This window comes from Engystomops pustulosus, chromosome 4, assembly GCF_040894005.1.
Source record: "Engystomops pustulosus chromosome 4, aEngPut4.maternal, whole genome shotgun sequence".
Taxonomy (NCBI): domain Eukaryota; kingdom Metazoa; phylum Chordata; class Amphibia; order Anura; family Leptodactylidae; genus Engystomops; species Engystomops pustulosus.
In genome coordinates this window covers 76561854-76586164 of record NC_092414.1, presented here as the reverse complement: position 1 = coordinate 76586164, position 24311 = coordinate 76561854, and the positions used below count along the sequence as shown (strand labels likewise).

The 24311-nt window shown below is 42.5% G+C and overlaps 1 protein-coding gene across 1 annotated transcript in view; it reads right to left on the bottom strand.

Moving 5' to 3' along the window:
• LOC140129013 (uncharacterized) overlaps positions 1–24311 on the bottom strand; it is a 132870-nt gene that overhangs the window by 26119 nt on the left and 82440 nt on the right. The window lies entirely within an intron of this gene.

The following is a 24311-nucleotide window of genomic DNA, read 5'->3' as shown; positions in this document are numbered from 1 at the left end:
GACACTTGAAAAAAGCTACAATGATGAAAAAGTTCCCTATTCCTTTCTATTGTGTTGGTGTCCATGTTGTTGAAGAACAGGGAGCAATAAAATACTGCATTAATTTTTGGTTGGCACCTCGGGATAAATGAGAGGGGGGTTGGGGTTGCAGTTTGGGCACTCGGTCGCTAAAAGGTTCGCCATCACTGCCCTAGAAGGAGCACAACTGGGGTTACAGGGGTTGCATTACCTAATAAAGAGTGGATAAGGGTATTGTATTATAAGCAGCACATAATCTAAGTACAAAGAGATGTGATCAACAATAAACAAGAGTTTAATGACTCAACATATATGTGTTGGATCATTTGGCAATCAACTTCCTGATCAGTGGATTACTGGGTTTCCTAACAGTGGCCCACACTGTGATCAGTAGGTACTGCATTTCAAGATAAAACACAGAATGATAGATGGCAACATGTGATTTTTATCCATATAAAACATTGTACATAAAAATATTATAACATCATTATCTACTACTGTATATTAGATCTTGTATTAAGCAAGAACAGGAAACATCATTCACTGGGATGAGACTGAGCAGAGACAGAGCCGGGTAAGAAACAAGCAAGCTCTGGCCACGTGTCATAAGTGACTGACGATGATGAATTGTTTTCTACATTTGATGGCAACTTTGATCTACACGCATGTCACTTGCTCTGCACAATAAGAAGATGAATTATTCTAACTGTAAGAAACATTCTTGGATAACATTATTAGGGGAAGCTGGATCTAGGCTGCATGTCTGGTGTATTCTCATTGTGAAACATCAGAAACATAATTCTTATTTTCATCTTTACACACAATGTACATTCCAAAAATCCAGTTTTTAATGTTGGAAGTTTATGTTACCTTCCAGGCTCTGTGTTTCATTAGATTATTTCAGACCCAATGTGTTTGTGATATATTAGTACAGGTTAACTAAGCTAAATATGCAAGATACCTAGATTTGTACCAAAAAGCTGCCTTACCATTTTTCAGTGGCGTAACTTGATGCTGATGGGCCCTAGTGCAAAGTCTGTGCCAGGCCCCTAACTATAATGTACGGGAAAGTGACATCTTAAAGGACATCTACCACCAGGATGAAAGACTGTATGCAAATGAGCCTGATGGGCTCCAGGCTCCATTAACACCTATGTAACCTGGAGCCATACAGGGTTATTTGCATACAGTCCTTCATCCTGGTGGTAGATGCCCTTTAAGCCTGGTTGTGAACACACCCTTTGCACTCCTCAAGTTATGCCTCTGTCATTTTTCCACTTTGTACCAAAAGAGGATCAGTGTGGCTTGGCAATTTGCAAATATTTGGTGCAAAATTTTCACATAAAGTACGCAAGTGAAAAGAAAGTATAAATGGATAAACATTCTAAAGAACCAACAAATCTATACATTTAGCATAAGCGTCTGTAATAAATCTGGTGCATTATTGTCACTATTGTCTGGTGCATTATATATCAGATCGTGGCACACCCGTGCCCCTCTCCGTGGCTCTGCCCCCGGTCCCAGCACCAAACTCACCTCTCCGCGCTCCTGCTCCCGTCCACCCTGGTCCGCACATGCTTACGCGCTCCCTAGGGCGCGCACGCGCACCAGCACTCTAGGATTTACAGGGCCAGCGCACCGCTGATTGGTGCTGGCACTCCCGGGTTTCCTTAAAGGCTGGCTGTTCCCAGGATTCCCTGCTGGATCTTTGCACTCATTAGCCTTAGAGAAAGCTTCCCTGTGAGTTCCTGTGTTGTTCCTTGTTTCCATTCCCTGCCTCTGTGTTGACCTCTTGTTGTGACCTCGGAACTGACCTCTGACCTCAGCATCTCTGCCGCCTGCCCTGACTCCTGTGCCTGTTCTTGATGTTGAGCCTGGATCCCGTTTCTGTATTGCGACCTTAGCTGCCATCGCTGGCTAGTTGCCCCTGTGGAACGACCTGGTGGCACCCCACCGCAGACCAAATGTCACTTAGACTCCCGTTCCAGGTGTCGACTAGTACCATCTCCCGCGGTGGTCCAGGGGTTCCACTGACCCTGAACCCTGACAATTATTAGACTGTCCATCTAAAAAAAGATTAGTAAATCTTCTACATTGTGTCTTATTCATGCTGGGAATGAGGGAGCCATGCTTCTAACTTTTTTCTGCTAAAGAAATATGAAGAGAGGAAATTGAACACTAACAGACCTTATTAGTCAGAAGTCTGATGCAGTTGTAGCGATTCAAATTTCTTCTTGAATTTGAAACCAGAGCTATGGTTCTATTTGATATGGAACCCAAAATAATGAGTGAGGTTTCACACAAAAAACTGCATTCTAGAAAGGACATTTCATACCCTTCCCAATGGAGTAGGTAGTTTAGTGCAGTAAGTGTAAACTAGTTCATTTAAAGGAAGAATTGGTCATATTTCAAGATAAGTAAGAAATGTCTGTTTTTTGCAGTTAAAGCACTGCCTTCCAATGGGTCAGCTGGATTTAAGGATTACTTTTTTTTAGTCTATATAAAATTTAAACATCAGGCGCACATTGGAGCTAATCAAATGTTCCAAATGGTACAACACCTCCATTATGTGACATATATTCTACGCTATTTTACATTGTTCACCTCTGCAGGATCAAACTGTAATTGTCTGTTGTCCCCAAGTTAGTGAGAGGAGTTGAGGTGACTCAATATCAATGTGTCTGTGCCAGTTTTCTGTTTGACTTTGCACTGAAAAGAACATCCAAACTGCTTGCACATGTATTTATAAAAAGTCCATGCCAGACTTGACACAAAATTCTGTACCTAAAGGAAGTTCTGGAATTGGATCGTACACCACATTTATTACTTCTACTCAACAGAATTGTGTCTCACACTCTATGTTAAAGGTGCACTAAAAAAAGTTGGTGCACACTTCCTGAGCAGTCCAGAGTGTGCCAATCTTAGTGCTCTGTGTCCGATATATTGGACGCCGAGTGCTGGGCGTTAACAGATAAAACTGATATAACAGAATGTCCTACGTTTGTGGGGTCCGCGGACCCTTAGTAAATGAGCCCCAATATGTTTGATTTGTAAGCTGTGTGACATCAAAATAAATTTTCCAGACACTTCAAAAATTATGAAAATGCAAAGCAGACATATGGGAAATGTTATTCAGGAACTAAAACTATCTTCCTCAATGAGATGATTTCAAATTTTGAAAATCAGTTTTTAAATTTGTTTTAGAAATAAACACAAACCTTATCAGCCAAAATTTACCACTAAAATAAAGTACAACATGCTATGAAAAAAACAAGCTAAAAATCACTTTGATAAGAAAAAGTTATATGAGCTCCATCCTATAAGATTATAGCCCCCCCCCCCCCCCCCGATTTCAGCTGGACTTGCTTTAGTGCAGGTTATATGTCTTTAGTGCCAACTTGCCTATAGACTTTAATGGACTGCGATCCCAGAGCTTCAGGTATATTGAAAAGTGTAGCCCACCCCACGTTTTCTTGTTTTAATAGCAAACAATGGCAATACGATCATATATTTCACATTAGTGGCATACAGTTACCTACATTTCACCATATGTTTGGTTGTACCCTGTAAGACAATCCCCCAGAATTTAACAAAACTAGTGTAAATTTACCTAAAGCTTTACAATCTGGCACTTTCACTTGAAACGACAATTCCTGATATCAGCTTAAACCTATTTTCCAGAAAAGAGAAATCTGCTTCCTAATCACTTTGGCTTTTTCTAGTCATTCATTTTTTTTTACTTGAAAGGACCAAGTGTCTATCTTAATCCCCCTGGAAGGAATAGCACAATGGATAAATGTAGTTATAAACTACAGTGAATGCATTAAATGACATTAAGAGACTGAAAAGAGATGGAATTCAGTTTGGTCATTTCAAGTCCCCTGCTGTTCACAGACTGAATGTATGGCGGGAGTATATTATTTGTGACTGGTCTAGAATTACAGCACGAGTCGGCTCCTGTCAATCACTTTCCAGAACACTGTAACAGCAATGTGAGTGTGCGTGGCAAGTGTGGGAGCTCCATATATTATTCTCCATTAGCCTCTGTTCTAAAAACTAGACCAATGTAAAATATAGATTCAAACTTTTTGGTCCACATTTATCAAAACTAGTGCAGTCTGTACTATGTGCAGTGCTTGTGGAGTGTGCAGAGTTTGCCAGATTCATCAAAACTTCATGAATCTGACGCCCCTGCACTGCTCGGGTAGTGTGCACCATTCTTTTTTTTTGGTGCACTTCGTTCATGCTGCAGAATTATGGCACAGACAGAATTGTGGCACACATCAGTAATAAATGTTGCACAAACTCCAACTAAGCACGAACATGCCCCTTTAGGTGCACATATTTTCTGTCTTGTCAGGAGGGCCGGCTCCAGGTTTCAGTAGGCTCCTGAGCAATACCCACAGCTGTTTTATATACAGCCCCATCATGGTTCTATTGCATACTGCCTCCCTACCCCACACCAAGTACTGCCAGGCTGTTGGGGACTGAGCTTCGGCCATGTGGGCCCCTAGCAGCTCTGGGCTCCGGCACTTGCCCAAGTATGCCCATTGCCGGCCCTGCTTATCAGACACAGTGCAGCCACAACACAAAACTGGCTAAGACACTTTATAAATACATGTGCAAACAGTTTGCATGTTCTTTTCAGTGCAAGTCAGACAGAAAACTGGTTTTAATAAATGTTGGCCACTATGTAATACATTTTCTGGCTTACTACTAAATTTCATCAGGCCAAAAAAAGAAAACTGGAGTATGTGTGGTTCTATATTACAATGCTCTGGGAACTCCATGTGGCATCATTTGCTGCTTCCAAATAGTGACATTCCATAATCATTATGTAACACTTGTGGGCATACTGAAGGTGGGGCATTAGGCACATAAGTAATTTTCTTGTGTAGGAACAAGGTTCTTCCTGGCTTAAGCTATACATATGGGTGCAGAAGCCATGATTAAAACATGACGGAAGCAGGGGCGTAACTTGGGGGGTGCAGAGGGTGCGGTCACAACCGGGTCCAAGAGGCTTAGGGGACCCATAAGATGTCACTTTCCCATATGAGAAGACTAGTACTATAAACCATAGATTATAGTCAGGGGCCTGGCACAGACTTTGCACTGTGGCCCATCAGCTTAAAGTTACGCCTGTGTGAAAGCACTGTGTGTAAGGCCTCTTTCCCACAAGCCAGTTTGATGCATCATTTGTATTGTGAACTTGCTGGAATGTTGAGTTGCTGAGTTCAGTTCCAGTTTCTGAGGGCCAGGCTGGACGTTCCAGTAAGCTCATGATGTTAGTTTGATGCATCAAACTTGCTCATGGGCTCGAGGCCTAACGATCCATAGTAATACTTAAAAGTCTTAGAGACTACTTATGTTTTGGTTTTGTTAAGTGGTCACCTACCTCTCCTGCCACTGATCGGCACCTCTGCGCCAGGTACAGGGGTGCCGATTGTCTCCATGACAACCCTGGGGTCCAATGAAGGACCCCAGGGCTGCCATGTCTGAGTGCCTGCTGGATCCTGTCAGAACCTAGAAGCGCCAGTGTCAGAGTATGCATGCATATAGGGTGACTGCTCTAATACACTACCATTCATCAATATGGTAGTATCAAATGATCACTTGTTCAAGTCCCAGAGGGGGGACAAAAAAGAAACACAATAAAAGTCCCTTAAATGCCCCATATAGTCTTAAACTGCCAAACACAATAAAAAGAGAAAATCACCATGCAAACAACACATATTGGGTCTGTGTCCAAAGAACCTGTCCAAAAAAATTTAAATCATTACTGAACCCAAATTATGATTTTCGGGAATCCAACCAAACAAAAAACACTATAGAAAGTGATCAAAAAGTCACATTTCGAATTGTAAGCCTTCTAACATCCTAATAAAATAACATATGAGAAATTATGTCAACATAAAGCAGACATATGTTTAATGTAAGTTAGCAACCAATTTGTGGTGATAGGCTACCTGTGTGATGTGCATAACATTGAGAAATCAGAAAACTGCTAATTTTTATAAATTTTTACCAAATTTCCATTTAAAAAAAAAAAATCAACTAAAATATAGTATTACTGTGAAGTACAACAAGTCACAAAAAAACTTGTCTGAAAATAAACTCAGTAAGATAAAGCATTCCACAGTTATAACTGTCTATAGTGACAAAGGCAGATTTGAAAAATCGGTTGTGTCCTAAAGGTGAAAATGAGCTGTGTCCTTAAGCAGTTAAGGACTAAGGTTTTGTCCTGTCAGATATGTCACTATTATTCTCATCACCAATTCTGCTTTATATGTAGTAACATATGGTAACATGTAAATAATATCTCTGGAGGTTGTCCCCATTATTATTACTAATATTCCATACTTTCTCTGTGGTACAATTGATCATTATTATGGTATGTCTTTTATCCAAACAATATAATAAACGGATCGTGCTTCAACATATGTGGTGAATGACCGATCAGGGTAAAAAAACAAGGTAACCTCACAACCTCAACAATCATCAGTCCATAAGTGAAAAAGATAAACCTCTGACCCTAAGCTTTTAGCCAATATTTGTTGCATTAATTTACAGTATTTCAACTTCTTCAGCCATTATACATAGCAATAAAAGTAGAACCTAATAAGTCTTTTTTCTTATTGCTTTCTAATTTTATTGCTATGTATTATGGCTGAAGAAGTTGAAATAAATTAATGCAAGAAATATTGGCTTAAAGCATAGGGTCAGTGGTTTATCTTTTTCACTTACTTTTGACTTCTATCCAAACAAGTCACATCTTGTCCTTAACCACTATGGATATTTTATGATACATATGGAAATGGCCTCTATCTTACTTAGGTATTTGAATGTTTTTATGTATATTATTAGTCTAGTTTAGTGTTTTTCTATGGTAGCTGGTAAAATATTTTGTGAGGTCTGTTGTTTGAGGTAAACTCAAAGAAGTTTGGCTTACAACTTTTTATTCTTCAAGATAGTAAATATCTCTAGTTAGTAATGTTTAATTACTTATAATTCAGATAATTAAATCAAAGTCGCTAGAAATGCAAAATTGACTGGTCAATGGAAAATGTGGTGATACACAGATCATCTGTAATGTTTGACCAATCCTGAAACGAGAACGATACCAGATAATCTTTATAATGGGATTAAAGTCTCATTCATTAACTTACAATACATCAAAAAAAATAAAGAAAAACCAAGACCAAATTCTTCCATTTGAGCATAAAGGGTATGTGATGCATCTCAGAGCCCATGCTATTTATTCTGCTTTTTAAGCAAATTCATTGCTCAAATAATGTAGCATAATGATAAGTAGAGCACTGTTACAGTCTATGCAGAAGGGTGGACTCATATTTTGGCGGGTAATGTTATTGGGTAAAATTGTGAGCTGATGATGAGTCGCTGTGAAGTCTTTGTGATTGTTCAGGATGCATTGTTGGCCAAACAAAGAATGGGGACACAAGTTTGGCTCAGGACAGCAACGGATAAAACTGTTCGGACGAATGGCGGGCTCCTGCCGACATGACTACTTGTTGACACTGAAAGGATTTCACAACAAGTGAGCAGAAACAGAAACGATTCTGTTCTCTGAGGCTATTAGCTGCGAAGTGTGGCAGTGCAGCGGTCAGTGCTGATGTCTCTCATTGCTAATGAGTTGTGAATGCCCCATTAAACTGGGATACTATAGGACCAGAGCCACTAGGACAATAGTATGCATGAATGACTTCCCCCACTATGATTGGATGGCCCAATGAATGAAGCAACTGGTAACACTCAGACTTAAGCAGAACTGACAGTCCAGTTAAATGATCCTTTATTAGGATCTCATAGAGATAACATTTCACATCAGCCCATAATGTAAAGATGCTAACCTAAATATAACTCTTTCTGTCCATTTTCTTTTTATTGCTCTTTGTCTTTTGTATAATTTTATGTTTGGTACATTAATATTTTACACATATTATTACTGTATCAGGTGCATGCTAGAATTTTGTCTTTTACCTTTTGGCTTTTTTTTGTTGTTGTGCGGTTTTATTTTTATAGACATATTGATACTGTATCAGGAGCAGACGAGAAAAAAATTCAAAAAGTTGAAAACTATTTTTATACCTTTGATCATTTCCTGACAAATCTTCTCCCTGAACCAAACTTTAATTTCTTAGAGCTTTTTACATATCATGTATGAATAATGTAACTCACTCGTCACATTCTCTCTCTTTCTCTGTAATAGTAAAGCAGCAGTAACGAAGCAGAATTTCCATATCATGATTCTTCCTTCATGTTTGGAACTGGCGTCATAAAATATTTGTGTATTCAGGAGACATTATTACATATATTGAAATTGTAGTTTCTCATACATGAAGGAAAATACACCACAAATGACAGGATACGCAACACATTGGATCCTTATTTGTTAGAAGGGTCCATTAACATAAGCAGATAACAAAGTGTCCCTTCAAATGGCAGTTATGCATTAGAATGAATTAACAGCACTATCACATGAAAATATAAGCATTAGGCTATATTCACACTGCCATTGCCAGCCCGTACCGTACCGTAGCGTGCAACGGCAGTGTACAGGGAGAGGAGGAGGAGGTGAGCGCAGCTCACCCCCGCCCCTCTCCATAGGAAGTAATGGCGCACGGCGCCGTGTTACGGTAAAAGATAGGACAGGTCCTATCTTTTTCCGGGTACAGAGCGGTACGGTGCCGCACGTGTGCTGCACCGTACCGCTCCCGTAGAGCGCCGTGCTCCCATTGCCGTCTATGGAGGACCTATATCGGCCGTATATACGTCGGCCGTATATACGTCCCCCATACGGCAGTGTGAATGGAGCCTTACACAGTTACCAGTTAGATCAAAGGGCTGTCTTGTAGCCATCAGTATCTTCTCAAAGGTATTTGCTACATTTTCTATTCTGGCCAAAATGTTAACTCTACCCTAGATACATTTTGTACGCAACCAAAATATTTGTCCTATAGCGCACAACACTTTTCCATCTTGATCTATACACAAGTTCCTACAAGGTACTTATATACAAGGTATATATACACTTGATGGTTTTTTTTCCCAAACCGTCTGTATACGAAATAAAAATTAAGATGTATGGATTGGATTTTACCATCAATAGCTAAACATGATAGTTGGAAAACAACAGGATAGTTACCTCATGCAAATATGTGTAGGGGTAGGGATGCCATACTAGCAGCTTAGTTGTATATCATACATAGTTATAACTATAACGTAGGAAAGTGTTTTCTTGTAATATAGCATTATGCTTTGAATGTAAAAGCTATATTCACTTAGTATTGTATGATGCTGTCTAAGGTGCTAAGATAGTTTTGCTCCCTGACTTTACCCTCATTATGTTTCAGCTGATCTGCCAAGCTAAAAGTAGAAAATCAATGGTTTCCTGATACTTTTAGATTCCACATGTAAGTGTTGCACGCCCCATGTTAAAGGTGTACCAAAGAAAAAGTGGTGCACTCTGTGGGATCAGTGTAGGGAGTGCCAGATTAATTATGAATGTGCACCACAAATCATGAATCTGGTGCCCCCTGCACACTTCAGAAGAAAACTGCAAGAAGTGCAGTTTGCATTGTTTTTGGTAAATGTGCCCCAATGTTTTCTTTTTAAAGAAAATTTACCGTGTGGAATCTTATTTTCTTAGTAGATCCAGGGTTATATTCGGATGTCTGCCTCATCCTTGAAAATGTTTTATAATTTATTGGCAAGATGCCTAAATGCTTATAAACTTTATTATATTTATATGCAAGTTACCAGCAGAGGCTACTCAGGGCGTGGTGTAGCCTCTTTGAGCTCCTGGGGCTATTCATGCCCCAAGTAGCCAGCAGATATGCCTCCCTACGCATCCATGCTGCTTGTGAATGTGGCATCATGGCCCCACAGGCACAGTGGCTCCCAGCGCGTTGCCAGATAGAGGGGAGTTCTCCGAATGTGCAGAAGCTTCTTGTCCTCGTGACACACAGGCTAAAAAAAGTAGATTCCAGACAGTAGATTTCCAGGAGACGTCTGACTCAGTTTAGCCAGATATACATAAAAAAGGCTAGTAGGAAAAGCTGTCAACTGAAAAAGAATATGGGCAACACATATGATCAAGTACATAGCCAAATGTTCACAATTTTTTCATCAAACCATGCATAAGACCCCATTCAGTTGATGAGATGGGGTTGTGATCCGGCCACACAATGAGGGAAATTCATTATGCTTTTCCGCTAGTTTTCTGGCAGAAAAGGCAGATGAATCTCCCCATCCCCATCATTTTTTTGGCCTCAAAAGGCCAGTGTTAACGAATTCCCTTCAATGTCCTATATTTTCCCGTATTTGTGGTGCGGCTGCTCAGCTTTCAATGAAAAGGGGATGGGTGAGGAGCTCTTCTGGCGGAAGTGAGTTTATTTTTTTTTAAAGCCCTCCCCAGCCTACCTGATACATTTTTCATAATTTGACAAACCCTTTAAGACAAGCGGAAGAGGCCCTAGAGAATAGTAAGTGTTTTACCATTTAAAAGCTACTGGATTGACATCAATATTTGCCATAATTAATCTCTAAAGTAATATCTATTTGCTGCTTTTGTGACATAGAGAAGCTGAAACTTCTGTTTTTACCCAAACTGGCATATAAGCCCTGATATATCTGACTCTATGTATATAATGTTTATTGTATGCCTCTATAATTTAGACTAAATCTGCTTTTTGTTTTAATGTTAGTCATTTCTTAATATATTAATTAAGAAGCTAGAAATTATAATTAGACCTGAAAATCTATTATGATTTTCTGTTATGCAGAAATTTTGGCTATGTAACATATTTCAATGTCAGCTCCTCACCAGAAACTTGTTAGAGGTTTGTATACATCTGAACAAAAAAGGGACACATTATGCAAAATCTAAAGACCGTTCTTACTTTTATCAAAGCGTATTGAAATAGGACATGCCTCTTTACAGCTGTCAGATTTTTTTCTTAATTGGATGACTGAAGGGTCCGCTGAGAGGCCTTTGTGTTGCTCTCCAACTATTTTACTTTTTTGTGTGTGTTTTTTTTTTACAGAAGAGCAAAGTAGTTTTAATGACGATATTGTCTTTGGACTATGTACAAAGTGCAGATACAAGAAATAAAACACTTGTCTTATCATCCCATCATACGGGGGATTCCAAAAATATGTATTATTGGCTTCTTCTAGTTATACTACCCTGAAAACCCAATAGGAATTATAGTCACTTTAGATTTCACAGCGCAGGAGCCCTGTAGGCATGGAATGAATGCATTAGTTACTTTTAAGATGTGTGAAGTCAGGTCACTAGGGAGCTCCTGTTAATGTTGGCCAATTGGGTCATAAGCACAATGCAGAAATTCTCCTTTCTGTCTGTTGTGCGGCTCAGCCCATCTGCTCCTTTCTAACCATATGGTATAAAATAAGCCGAGACTGAAGAAATGCTGCTTTCATGTATCTGAATGTTGTACGGTGCATTGAAGGTCTACATGAATATCATTCCTTTGAAGTATTTGTTGTTTGTAGCTATATGCAATTATATCTGCTGTCACATTTTGTCTAATGCAATTATGTATAAAGGGCTTTTATCATGTTTCATATTTAGAATTTTATTCTGAAACTAAAACAAAGACCTCTAAAAAGTAGTAATGCTTTCAGTTTATGCAACCTGTCATGACAAGTATAGATATTTCTCTTGTTATAGCAAGTATTTATGTAATTTATTACTATTATTATTCCAGGTCTCAGCTTTCTGGTGCAGCTTATAGGTGGGTCATGTCCAGTGCATTGACATAGGGCCTAAGCCAAATATTTTTCTTGAAATGTGTATAGGTGGGATGTCAAGTCATGAAGATCTTGAATAACTCCACAGATACAGTTTTGGCTTTAGTGTTCCAGGTTTTGCTTGTACCATTTCTATGGCACTTGACCACCAATTTATTTGCAGATCAACCAGGACATGTACCTGAATCTTTTGTACGTATTAGAGATGAGCGAACATGCTCGTCCGAGCTTGATGCTCGTTCGAGCATTAGCGTACTCGAAACTGCTCGTTGCTCGGACGAATACTTCGCCCGCTCGAGAAAATGGCAGCTCCCGCCGTTTTGCTTTTTGGCGGCCAGAAACAGAGCCAATCACAAGCCAGGAGACTCTGCACTCCACCCAGCATGACGTGGTACCCTTACACGTCGATAGCAGTGGTTGGCTGGCCAGATCAGGTGACCCTGGGATAGACTAGCCGCTGCCCGCGCTGCTCGGATCATTCTGTGTCTGGATGCCGCTAGGGAGAGAGCTGCTGCTGGTCAGGGAAAGCGTTAGGGTGTTCTATTAGCTTACTGTTAGGCAGGAGTGATTCTCCAAGAACCCAACAGCCCTTCTTAGGGCTACAATAACGTTCTACTTTTTTTTTTTTTTATTTGCATCTAGTACCATTTTGTGAGGAATTAGCAGGGGGACTTGCTACCGTTGTGTTTAGCTCTTAGTGGCACACATATCCACCTCAAACACCAAAGTGGGAAAATTTAGTAGGGGTTGGATTTCAATTAGGCACAGTCTGCCATTTGTCCTTTTTTATTTTACGTTTATTTTGTTTAATAACTCAGCGTCATCTCATCTGGCATAGTAGTGTGCTTTCATACTTGGCTAGAAAATAGCCAAAGGAGAATCCAAACGGCTTACGCCTACAGTAGCGTTATATATTTGATTTCTGGTTGATCTGCTGGTGGCTGTACTTGCTGCAGTGCATCTACTAGCCAATTGTGAGCAATTTGTAGTGAGACTTGCGACCGCTGTGTTTTGCGCTTAGTGACGCACATATCCATTGCAAAGACCGAAGTGGGAAAATTTAGTAGGGGTTGGATTTCAATTAGGCACAGTCTGCCATTTGTCCTTTTTTATTTTACGTTTATTTTGTTTAATAACTCAGCGTCATCTCATCTGGCATAGTAGTGTGCTTTCATACTTGGCTAGAAAATAGCCATAGGAGAATCCAAACGGCTTACGCCTACAGTAGCGTTATATATTTGATTTCTGGTTGATCTGCTGGTGGCTGTACTTGCTGCAGTGCATCTACTAGCCAATTGTCAGCAATTTGTAGTGAGACTTGCGACCGCTGTGTTTTGCGCTTAGTGACGCACATATCCATTGCAAAGACCGAAGTGGGAAAATTTAGTAGGGGTTGGATTTCAATTAGGCACAGTCTGCCATTTGTCCTTTTTTATTTTACGTTTATTTTGTTTAATAACTCAGCGTCATCTCATCTGGCATAGTAGTGTGCTTTCATACTTGGCTAGAAAATAGCCATAGGAGAATCCAAACGGCTTACGCCTACAGTAGCGTTATATACACTCACCGGCCACTTTATTAGGTACACCTGTCCAACTGCTCGTTAACACTTAATTTCTAATCAGCCAATCACATGGCGGCAACTCAGTGCATTTAGGCATGTAGACATGGTCAAGACAATCTCCTGCAGTTCAAACCGAGCATCAGTATGGGAAAGAAAGGTGATTTGAGTGCCTTTGAATGTGGCATGGTTGTTGGTGCCAGAAGGGCTGGTCTGAGTATTTCAGAAACTGCTGATCTACTGGGATTTTCACACACAACCATCTCTAGGGTTTACAGAGAATGGTCCGAAACAGAAAAAACATCCAGTGAGCGGCAGTTCTGTGGGCGGAAATGCCTTGTTGATGCCAGAAGTCAGAGGAGAATGGGCAGACTGGTTCGAGCTGATAGAAAGGCAACAGTGACTCAAATCGCCACCCGTTACAACCAAGATAGGCAGAAGAGCATCTCTGAACGCACAGTACATCGAACTTTGAGGCAGATGGGCTACAGCAGCAGAAGACCACACTGGGTGCCACTCCTTTCAGCTAAGAACAGGAAACTGAGGCTACAATTTGCACAAGCTCATCGAAATTGGACACTAGAAGATTGGAAAAACGTTGCCTGGTCTGATGAGTCTCGATTTCTGCTGCGACATTCGGATGGTAGGGTCAGAATTTGGCGTCAACAACATGAAAGCATGGATCCATCCTGCCTTGTATTAACGGTTCAGGCTGGTGGTGGTGGTGTCATGGTGTGGGGAAAATTTTCTTGGCACTCTTTTGGCCCCTTGGTACCAATTGAGCATCGTTGCAACGTCACAGCCTACCTCTGTATTATTGCTGACCATGTCCATCCCTTTATGACCACAATGTACCCAACATCTGATGGCTACTTTCAGCAGCTGGAATCATCTCAGACTCGTTTCTTGAACATGCCAATGAGTTCACTGTACTTAAATGGCCTCCACAGTCACCAGATCTCAATCCAATAGAGCATCTTTGGGATGTGGTGGAACGGGAGATTCGCATCATGGATGTGCAGCCGACAAATCTGCGGCAACTGTGTGATGCCATCATGTCAATATGGACCAGAATCTCTGAGGAATGCTTCCAGCACCCTGTTGAATCTATGCCACGAAGAAATGAGGCAATTCTGAAGGCAAAAGGGGGTCCAACCCATTACTAGCATGGTGTATCTAATAAAGTGGCCGGTGAGTGTATTTGATTTCTGGTTGATCTGCTGGTGGCTGTACTTGCTGCAGTGCATCTACTAGCCAATTGTGAGCAATTTGTAGTGAGACTTGCGACCGCTGTGTTTTGCGCTTAGTGACGCACATATCCATTGCAAAGACCGAAGTGGGAAAATTTAGTAGGGGTTGGATTTCAATTAGGCACAGTCTGCCATTTGTCCTTTTTTATTTTACGTTTATTTTGTTTAATAACTCAGCGTCATCTCATCTGGCATAGTAGTGTGCTTTCATACTTGGCTAGAAAATAGCCATAGGAGAATCCAAACGGCTTACGCCTACAGTAGCGTTATATATTTGATTTCTGGTTGATCTGCTGGTGGCTGTACTTGCTGCAGTGCATCTACTAGCCAAATGTCAGCAATTTGTAGTGAGACTTGCGACCGCTGTGTTTTGCGCTTAGTGACGCACATATCCATTGCAAAGACCGAAGTGGGAAAATTTAGTAGGGGTTGGATTTCAATTAGGCACAGTCTGCCATTTGTCCTTTTTTATTTTACGTTTATTTTGTTTAATAACTCGGTGTCATCTCATCTGGCATAGTAGTGTGCTTTCATACTTGGCTAGAAAATAGCCATAGCAATAGGATAGCATTGTTTGGTTTTAAAAACTCAAAAACACAAAAAAAAAAAAAAAACACAAAAAAAAGTTAAAAAAAAATTAAAGCTATAACTCTCATTTTAAAAATGTTTAACCCGAGGGCTAGGGGTAGAGGACAAGGGCGGGGACGTGGGCGTCCAACTACTGCAGGGGTCAGAGGCCGTGGTCCTGGCCGGGGTGAGACACCACCTGCTTATGAGGGAGCAGGGGAACGCCGCAGAGCTACACTCCCTAGGTTCATGACTGAAGTTACTGGGACTCGTGGTAGAGCACTGTTGAGGCCAGAACAGTGCGAACAGGTGATGTCGTGGATTGCTGACAATGCTTCGAGCAATTTGTCCACCAGTCAGTCTTCCACGCAGTCCACCCATGTCACCGAAATCGCCACTCCTCCAGCTCCTGCACCTCAGCCTCCTCCCCCCCAGTCTGCCCCCTCCCAGGAAAATTTGGCATTTGAACCGGCATACTCTGAGGAACTGTTTTCTGGACCCTTCCCACAGTCACAAACCACTTGTCCGGTTGCTGCTGAGCAATTTTCCGATGCCCAGGTTTTCCACCAGTCACAGTCTGTGGGTGATGATGACCTTCTTGACGTAGTGGAAGTGTGTAAAGAGGTGTCCGACGATGAGGAGACACGGTTGTCAGACAGTGGGGAAGTTGTTGTCAGGGCAGGAAGTCCGAGGGGGGAGCAGACTGAGGGATCGGAGGATGATGAGGTGACAGACCCAAGCTGGGTTGAGAGGCCGGGTGAACACAGTGCTTCTGAGACGGAGGAGAGTCCTCGACCAGAACAGGTTGGAAGAGGCAGTGGTGGGGCCAGACGGAGAGGCAGGGCCAGAGCTGGTGCATCAGCGCCAAATGTGTCAACTAGTGAAGCTCCCGTGGCGAGGGCTCTTGCGGCGAGGGCTAGATCTTCAGAAGTCTGGAGGTTCTTTAAGGAAACACCGGATGACCGACGGACTGTGGTGTGCAACATTTGCCAAACCAGGCTCAGCAGGGGTTCCACCACTACTATTTTAACTACCACCAGTATGCGCAGGCATATGAATGCTAAACACCCCACTCAGTGGCAACAAGCCCGTTCACCTCCGGCCGTGCACACTACTGCTCCTTCCCCTGTGTCAGCCGATAGTCAGCCCCCTGCCCAGGACCCTGCCACAAAAACCCCATCGTCGCCTCCACGATCCTCCACAGCATCCACCAGCGTTCAGCTCTCCATACCCCAGACGCTGGAGCGGAAACGCAAATATAGTGCAACCCACCCGCACGCCCAAGCCCTTAATGTGCACATCTCCAGATTGCTTAGCCTGGAGATGCTGCCCTATAGGCTAGTAGAGACCGAGGCCTTTCGCAACCTCATGGCGGCGGCCGCCCCTCGGTATTCGGTCCCCAGCCGCCACTACTTTTCCCGATGTGCCGTCCCAGCCCTGCACCAGTACGTGTCAGACAACATCACCCGTGCCCTGACCAACGCCATTTCTGACAAGGTCCACCTGACCACGGACACGTGGACGAGTGCTGCCGGGCAGGGCCACTATATATCGCTGACGGCACATTGGGTTAACTTGGTGGAGGCTGGGACCGAGTCTGACCCTGGGGCTGGTCATATACTGCCGACGCCGAGGATTGCGGGGCCTACCTCGGTCCAGGTGTTTCAGGCCTACTATGCCTCCTCCTCCTCCCACCCCTCCTCCACCTCCTCCTCCGAACTACCATCCGTGGGCACGGCGCCATCAGTCGGTAGCTCTAGGCACAGCAGCAGTGCCGTTGCTAAGCGACAGCAGGCGGTGCTCAAACTGCTGAGCCTAGGCGATAAAAGGCACACCGCCCAAGAGCTATTACAGGGCATCACGGCGCAGACTGATCTGTGGCTGGCACCGCTGAACCTGAAGCCAGGCATGGTTGTGTGTGACAACGGCCGTAACCTGGTGGCGGCTCTGCAACTCGGCAGACTGACACATGTGCCATGCCTGGCCCATGTGTTAAATCTGATAGTTCAGCGTTTCCTCAAGACATACCCCAATCTGTCAGATTTGCTCACGAAGGTGCGCCGCATCTGTGCGCATTTCAGGAAGTCCAGCACAGATGCTGCCACTCTCAGGGCAGCGCAGCGCCGCCTCCAACTGCCCGCTCACCGACTGTTGTGCGACGTGCCCACGAGGTGGAATTCAACACTGACCATGTTATCCAGAGTTTACCAGCAGCGCCGAGCCATTGTAGACTGCCAGATGTCAACTTCCACCAGAACTGGTAGTCAGGTCAGTCAGCTTCCTCAAGTCTACAATGAGGAGTGGACGTGGATGTCTGATATCTGTCAGGTGCTGAGTAACTTTGAGGAGTCAACACAGATGGTCAGTGGCGATGCCGCCATCATCAGCCTCACCATCCCGCTGCTTGGCCTGTTGAAAAACTCTCTGATCAGCATGAAGTCGGAAGCTTTGCGCTCGTCACAAGAGACGGGGGAAGAAGATTCCCTTTTTGATAGCCAAAGCACCCTTAGGTCTGTTTCTCAGCGCATATCGGAGGAGGTGGAGGTGGAGGAGGATGAGGAGGAAGAGGAGGAGAATGTTGGCGAGACACAAGAGGGGACCATTGTTGAGTCCTTTACTGTTCAGCGTGTATGGGCAGAAGAAGAGGAGTTGGAGGAGTTGGAGGAGGAGGAAATGGACAGTCAGGCCAGTGAGGGGAGTGAATTCTTACGCGTTGGTACTCTGGCGCATATGGCAGATTTCATGCTAGGCTGCCTATCCCGTGACCCTCGCGTTCAAAGAATTTATTCCAGCACCGATTACTGGGTGTTCACTCTCCTGGACCCACGGTACAAGCAAAATCTTTCCACTCTCATCCCTGCAGAGGAAAGGAGTGTGAGAATGCATGAATACCAGCAGGCCCTGGTGCACGAGCTGAAACAGTATTTCCCTTCTGACAGCGCTAGCGGCAGAGTGCGTAGTTCTGCGGGACAAGTAGCGAGGGAGAGTAGGCGAGCAGGCAGCTTGTCCAGCACTGGCAAGGGTACGCTTTACAAGGCTTTTGCCAGCTTTATGTCACCCCAGCAAGACACTGTCACCTGTCCCCAGTCTCGGCAGAGTAGGGCTGATCTTTACAGAAAGATGGTGAGGGAGTACGTAGCTGACCATACCATCGTCCTAAATGATCACACAGCTCCCTACAACTACTGGGTTTCAAAGCTGGACATGTGGCACGAACTGGCGCTGTACGCCTTGGAGGTTCTTGCCTGCCCTGCCGCTAGCGTCTTGTCCGAGCGGGTTTTCAGTGCAGCTGGTGGCATCATCACCGATAAGCGTACACGCCTGTCGACTGACAGCGCTGACAGGCTGACGCTTATTAAGATGAATAAAGCCTGGATTTCTCATAATTTCCAATCTCCACCAGGTGAAGGAAGCTCAACCTGAATAATTGATCCACTCCTCCTCCTCCTCATTTTCCTCCTTCTCCTCCTCTTTGTACAGTAAAGCAGAGGAAACTGGCTATTTTTTGACAGGGCCCACTGGCTCTTGCTATAGTACTTTATGCATTTAATTTTTCTGGAGGGCCACCGACCCGGTCCTCTGTTTTAAACAATTTTTGGGAGTGCCACATACAGGCACTCAATCTATTCAATTTTTCTGGAGGGCCACCGACCCGTTCCTTTTTTTTAAACAATTTTTGGGAGTGCCACATACAGGCACTCAATCTATTCTATTTTTCTGGAGGGCCACCTACCTGCTCCTCTGGTTTGAAAACTTTTTGGGACTGCCACATACAGGCACTCAATCGATTCCATTTTTCTGGAGGGCCACCTACCTGCTCCTCTGGTTTGAAAACTTTTTGGGACTGCCACATACAGGCACTCAATCTATTCTATTTTTCTGGAGGGCCACCTACCTGCTCCTCTGGTTTGAAAACTTTTTGGGACTGCCACATACAGGCACTCAATCTATTCAATTTTTCTGGAGGGCCACCTACCTGCTCCTCTGGTTTGAAAACTTTTTGGGACTGCCACATACAGGCACTCAATCTATTCAATTTTTCTGGAGGGCCACCTACCTGCTCCTCTGGTTTGAAAACTTTTTGGGACTGCCACATACAGGCACTCAATCTATTCAATTTTTCTGGAGGGCCACCTACCTGCTCCTCTGGTTTGAAAACTTTTTGGGACTGCCACATACAGGCACTCAATCTATTCAATTTTTCTGGAGGGCCACCTACCTGCTCCTCTGGTTTGAAAACTTTTTGGGACTGCCACATACAGGCACTCAATCTATTCTATTTTTCTGGAGGGCCACCTACCTGCTCCTCTGGTTTGAAAAATTTTTGGGACTGCCACATACAGGCACTATCCAAATTAAATTGTCTCCATAGCAGCCTCCACACGTTGTCTCCATTGCTACCTCCAAAAGTCGTCCATATAGCTGCCTCCATACATCGTCCCTTTATCAAACGAGGTGTGTCAGGCAGAAATTTGGGTTGTTTTCATGGATTCCACATCAAAGTTGTTAACTTTGTCGCCACCCAGCTGTGTTATCCACAAAATATACTAATAAACTTTTATCATTTACCAATATTATTTCAGCGCTTCTTGCGCATCTGTTTACATTCCCCTCACCCGCCATATCCTAAACTTATAAGAACGCTACTACACTTGATCTTATACAAAAGGTTCTTAGAAGTGCTGTTTGGGGAGTAGCCTAGAGACAGGGGCTTGGATTGGCGAAAGCTCGCCTGGCAGCGGAGCGCCAACTCCATGCCAAGATCCAACTAACATAGTTTTAACTGCAGAACCTTTAATCTACTACTAGTTCACTGCCTCCATACATGGTCCCCTTATCAAACGAGCTGTGTCAGGCAGAATTTTGGGTTGTTTTCATGGCTTCCATGTTAACTTTGTCGCCACCCTGCTGTGTAATCCACAAAATATACTGGCAAACTTTTATCATGTACCGATATTATTTGAGCGCTTCTTGCTCACCTCCTTTGGTTCCTCTCTGCCACCCATTGGTTTGAAGCCTGAGTCCATTTAGGGAATGTCGCCATGCCTGCTGCCGCTGCCTCTGCATGCCGTCCCCTATAGTGTCAGGGTCAATTATTGAATGTTTTAGATGCTATCTAGCTTCATTCTGTCACTCTGTCATGGCCATGCTGTTGCCCATAATTTTGGCATAATGGTGCGATTAAGCAGCCTCAGAGGCATCCATGCATGCTGCCCCTGCTGTTTCCTGTCCATTTCCGTGGTGTTTCCATCCTTTTCTGAGGTTCCCAGGTGTTTGGCCAAGCTTCCCTGTGCAGAGCCTTGGTCCCCTTGAAAAATGCTCGAGTCTCCCATTGACTTCAATGGGGTTCGTTATTCGAGACGAGCACTCGAGCATCGGGAAAAGTTTGTCTCGAATAACGAGTACCCGAGCATTTTAGTGCTCGCTCATCTCTAGTACGTATGCTTGTAATTCTTTATTCATATGATTACAATTATCTTTTGAGGGTCGTATTATTATTATTGGTATTATGGTCCCATCTAAAGGAATAATTTTACAATACACATGTAATACCATATGTGCCTGACCTTCAATGCAGCCCTTTGGTTCACAGTTTAGCAGTACTTGTCAGGTTTCCAAGAGAGCTACCAGTGTTTCTGTTTAATGCCGGGTGGCTCCCTGCTCATGAAGGGGATATGCTGAGTCAGCAACATTTAGCCCTGCCAACTCCTAGTTATGAAAAAAACCCTTTCCCCACAGGAAGGGTCCTGACTCTGGAGCATTAAGGCCTCATGCACACAAATATATCATCGCCTGGGCCAGAGTAAGTGTTCCTCAATCTCTCCCCTTTCCATTGAAAGCCAAGTGGCTGCACCACAATACAGCAAAGTATAAGACATTTCCTACATTTTTCAGTGTAGTTTCCCAGCTCCGTCACGGTGCAGTGGGAAAGCATCTTCTCAACGCACCGTGAGCTTGCTTTACGGCTGTATTAACAGCCCCCTTATCTTTGTGTGCATGGAGCTAAATGTAAATCTGACTTCATGATTCTGAATTGGGCTTCCTTTATGACACCTGCTTTGATTCTTGATCCTATTAATCTAACTTTCTGTGATGACCCTGGCTTGAACCTATTTCTAGCCTTTACTGACAGTCCTTGACTTCCGTTCTGTTTCTCTACTCTTCAAGAACTCAACCTGCCTGGAACTGGGCATGCCCAGTGCAGATCTCTATACACGGTTAAGGCGTGAAAACCTAACCAATTTACATGGCAAAGTGGGTCCACTCCATACAACAGAAAAAAATGTGCCATTTGCCATTGGAACTGTGTTGTAGATGGACCTCCAACTTATGGTGCACCAGGAAATATTGTAGTAACGTACCACTGGGTACAGATGAAAAGTTTCCTTTGCTAGTATGACTATTTATTTATCTATGTTGATCTTTTTATATAGTTTATTACCATTGTAGTATTATACTCTTTGAAAAATATAAATGCACATAAAATCAAACCTAAAGAATAAAATTACCATAGGAGTATTGCTGGCTTAAGTTGCATTTGTGGCGTGTCCCATCGAGGGTGCCTCAGGAAATGATGATCACACACGTAAGATGTCACACTCTTTAGTATCAATAGTGTGGTAGTATTCACATGACTGATGGGCAATCTTTTGTGGAAAGCCAGCAAATGACACTTATTTGAAATTATGTAGATTTTGCAACATTTTGAGATATGAGTTGAAGCTTTAGTGACACCATAACATGCAATTAACAGAAACATGCTATTTTTAAGGCACTAGATTGCAGGTGATGATATCAAGGGATATATTTCACACACCGTGGGCACACAAGCGATGGCGCACCGTGTACCCGCTCCTGATGTTAACCCCAACCATGCAGGTTGCGCCAGATATACTAAGATGTTCTGGCCTCTTAGTATATCTGGCATATGTCTATGCCTTGATAAAGCCACTACTCCTGGCCATCCACCAGGACTTTGGCGTGCTGTGGATCCATAAAAACCTTGTAAGCCACCACAAGTCTTGATAAATCTCCCCCCAATAGTTATATTAATTTGAAACAGCACAGTATTAGTATTGAATAAGGCTTTTATTTATTTTGTATGCTGTATGTAGGCTGTTTTTATGTTTCTATTTCTGTTTAATATTTTAGAATAAGATAAATTTAATAATATAAATAAACTAGTAATTATCAATCCAGTGTACTCTAGTCCTGAAGTTGGACTGATAATGGCACATACAGCAATATTAATGTTAACACAGGTAGAGATGAGATAAGAACCAGTGTGTGTCTGGCACGTGTTGATGTCATAGGCATATCTTGTATGTCAGCAGATTTATGATATGTACTAAAAGTTATTGTATCTTCTAGCTGTATCTGTTCTTTACTTACCTCTGCACTGCTTTATGCTAGTTCTCTTCCATAGTTTCTCAATCAATCCCCAACCCCAACTTTTATTACGTGTTGTGCATATAACACGTATTGGCACTTATTCTAAGTTTTAGCTGGGGTTTGGATTAATAATAAGACTTATTTATTATGATAATATTTGTCTATAGTTAACCCTGGATGTCTAAAAAACTGAACTTACATTTTTTTAAATGTCTGTGTAATATTGTAACGTGCTACAGCTAGAGAGACACAGGTTAGCAGTGGCCCCTGTTCTGGGTGACTCATAATGTTTTGTGATAATGTACTGCATCTTCTGGACCATAAAAGTAGAAGAGAAGTTCTTTAGTCAGTAACCACTTCTGACATTTTTTTTGAGACTAAATAATTTGAGTTTTTTTTAAAATTTCCATTGTGCCGCCCATGTGCTTCTCGAGCACCAGTGAAGAAGAATGACCGGCACTGGGTATTAAACGTTGAACACAATGCTTGCCACCTTTCTTGCTTAGCTGCAATTAAAAATGATCCTGAATGGACCTTTCTCAATTTTGCCATGTATTGTACATATCTGTGACAGACAGACAGTTGGAGCTAAAATTAAATGAAAAAGCATTCAGTTTGCTGTGATATCATAGTAAACCATTCATGGGATGGTGCATAAAGAAATAGACAACATAAAAGGAACCGTGAGATAAGATTAAGTGTTTCAATCCTTCCCTTTTCATGTGTAGCACCGCCACGTCTCTGCGTGCCATAAAAGCTAATGTTTAATATAACAAATCAATCAAAGATAATTAGGAATTGATAGGACACTATAAAACATTAGCAAACATGGCAATAGGAGACCTAGGTAATAACCAGTGCCCTAGGAAAGGAATGGAATCTGGAATCTGTTCAATATCTAAATGAAATAGTGTCTTTGTTATTAACCTGAAAACCCCACGGGGGAGGGGGAAATTTACTATGCAAACTGTAATCTTGAAATGTGGAGTAACTGCTATGCAACAAAATTATTTTGTTTTAGACGGATTTGTACCTTTCTCGACAGATAGAAAATCTCCAAAAAGTACTTTTTGTATAATGAAAATATACAGTTATACAGTTTTCCAATAGACTTTCTGTATCAATTCTTTACAGTTTTCTAGATCTCTGCTTGCTGTCAATCTTTAGAAAGCTTTATTGTTTATTTCCAGTGGACAGAATCTGACCATGGTCGCACAGGTGCACTGCTCGTTATAACCCACAGTTCTGATTACTCTCTATAATACTAATGAGCCGTGCACCTGTGTAACCATGGTCAGCTTTCTGTCCATTGGAAATAAACAATGACGCTTTCTATAGAATGACAGCAAGCAGAGATCTACAAAACTGTGAGGAATTGATGCAGAAAGTATGAAAGTTGAAAAAATGTATAATTTTTCATCATGCAAACAATAACATTAATTTACCGAAATGACAATACCCCTTTAAGGATCATGATACAGTGAGTGGACTATAAATACATAGAAAGATGATATGTGTGGTGACTTTTATAACTGGTAGTAGTAGCATGTAATGGTGTGTAATCAAACTCTATCATGTCGAAATTCCTCTGTTTTTTTAATGAACTTCTTCTGTTGCTGAGTACAATTATAAATGAAAGCTCAATAAAGGTCTAGTTTGATTAATATTGCATTAAGAGACAGCTTTTCTTAGTGGAAAGAGACACTCAGCGCTGGAGAGCTATCCAAGTCTTT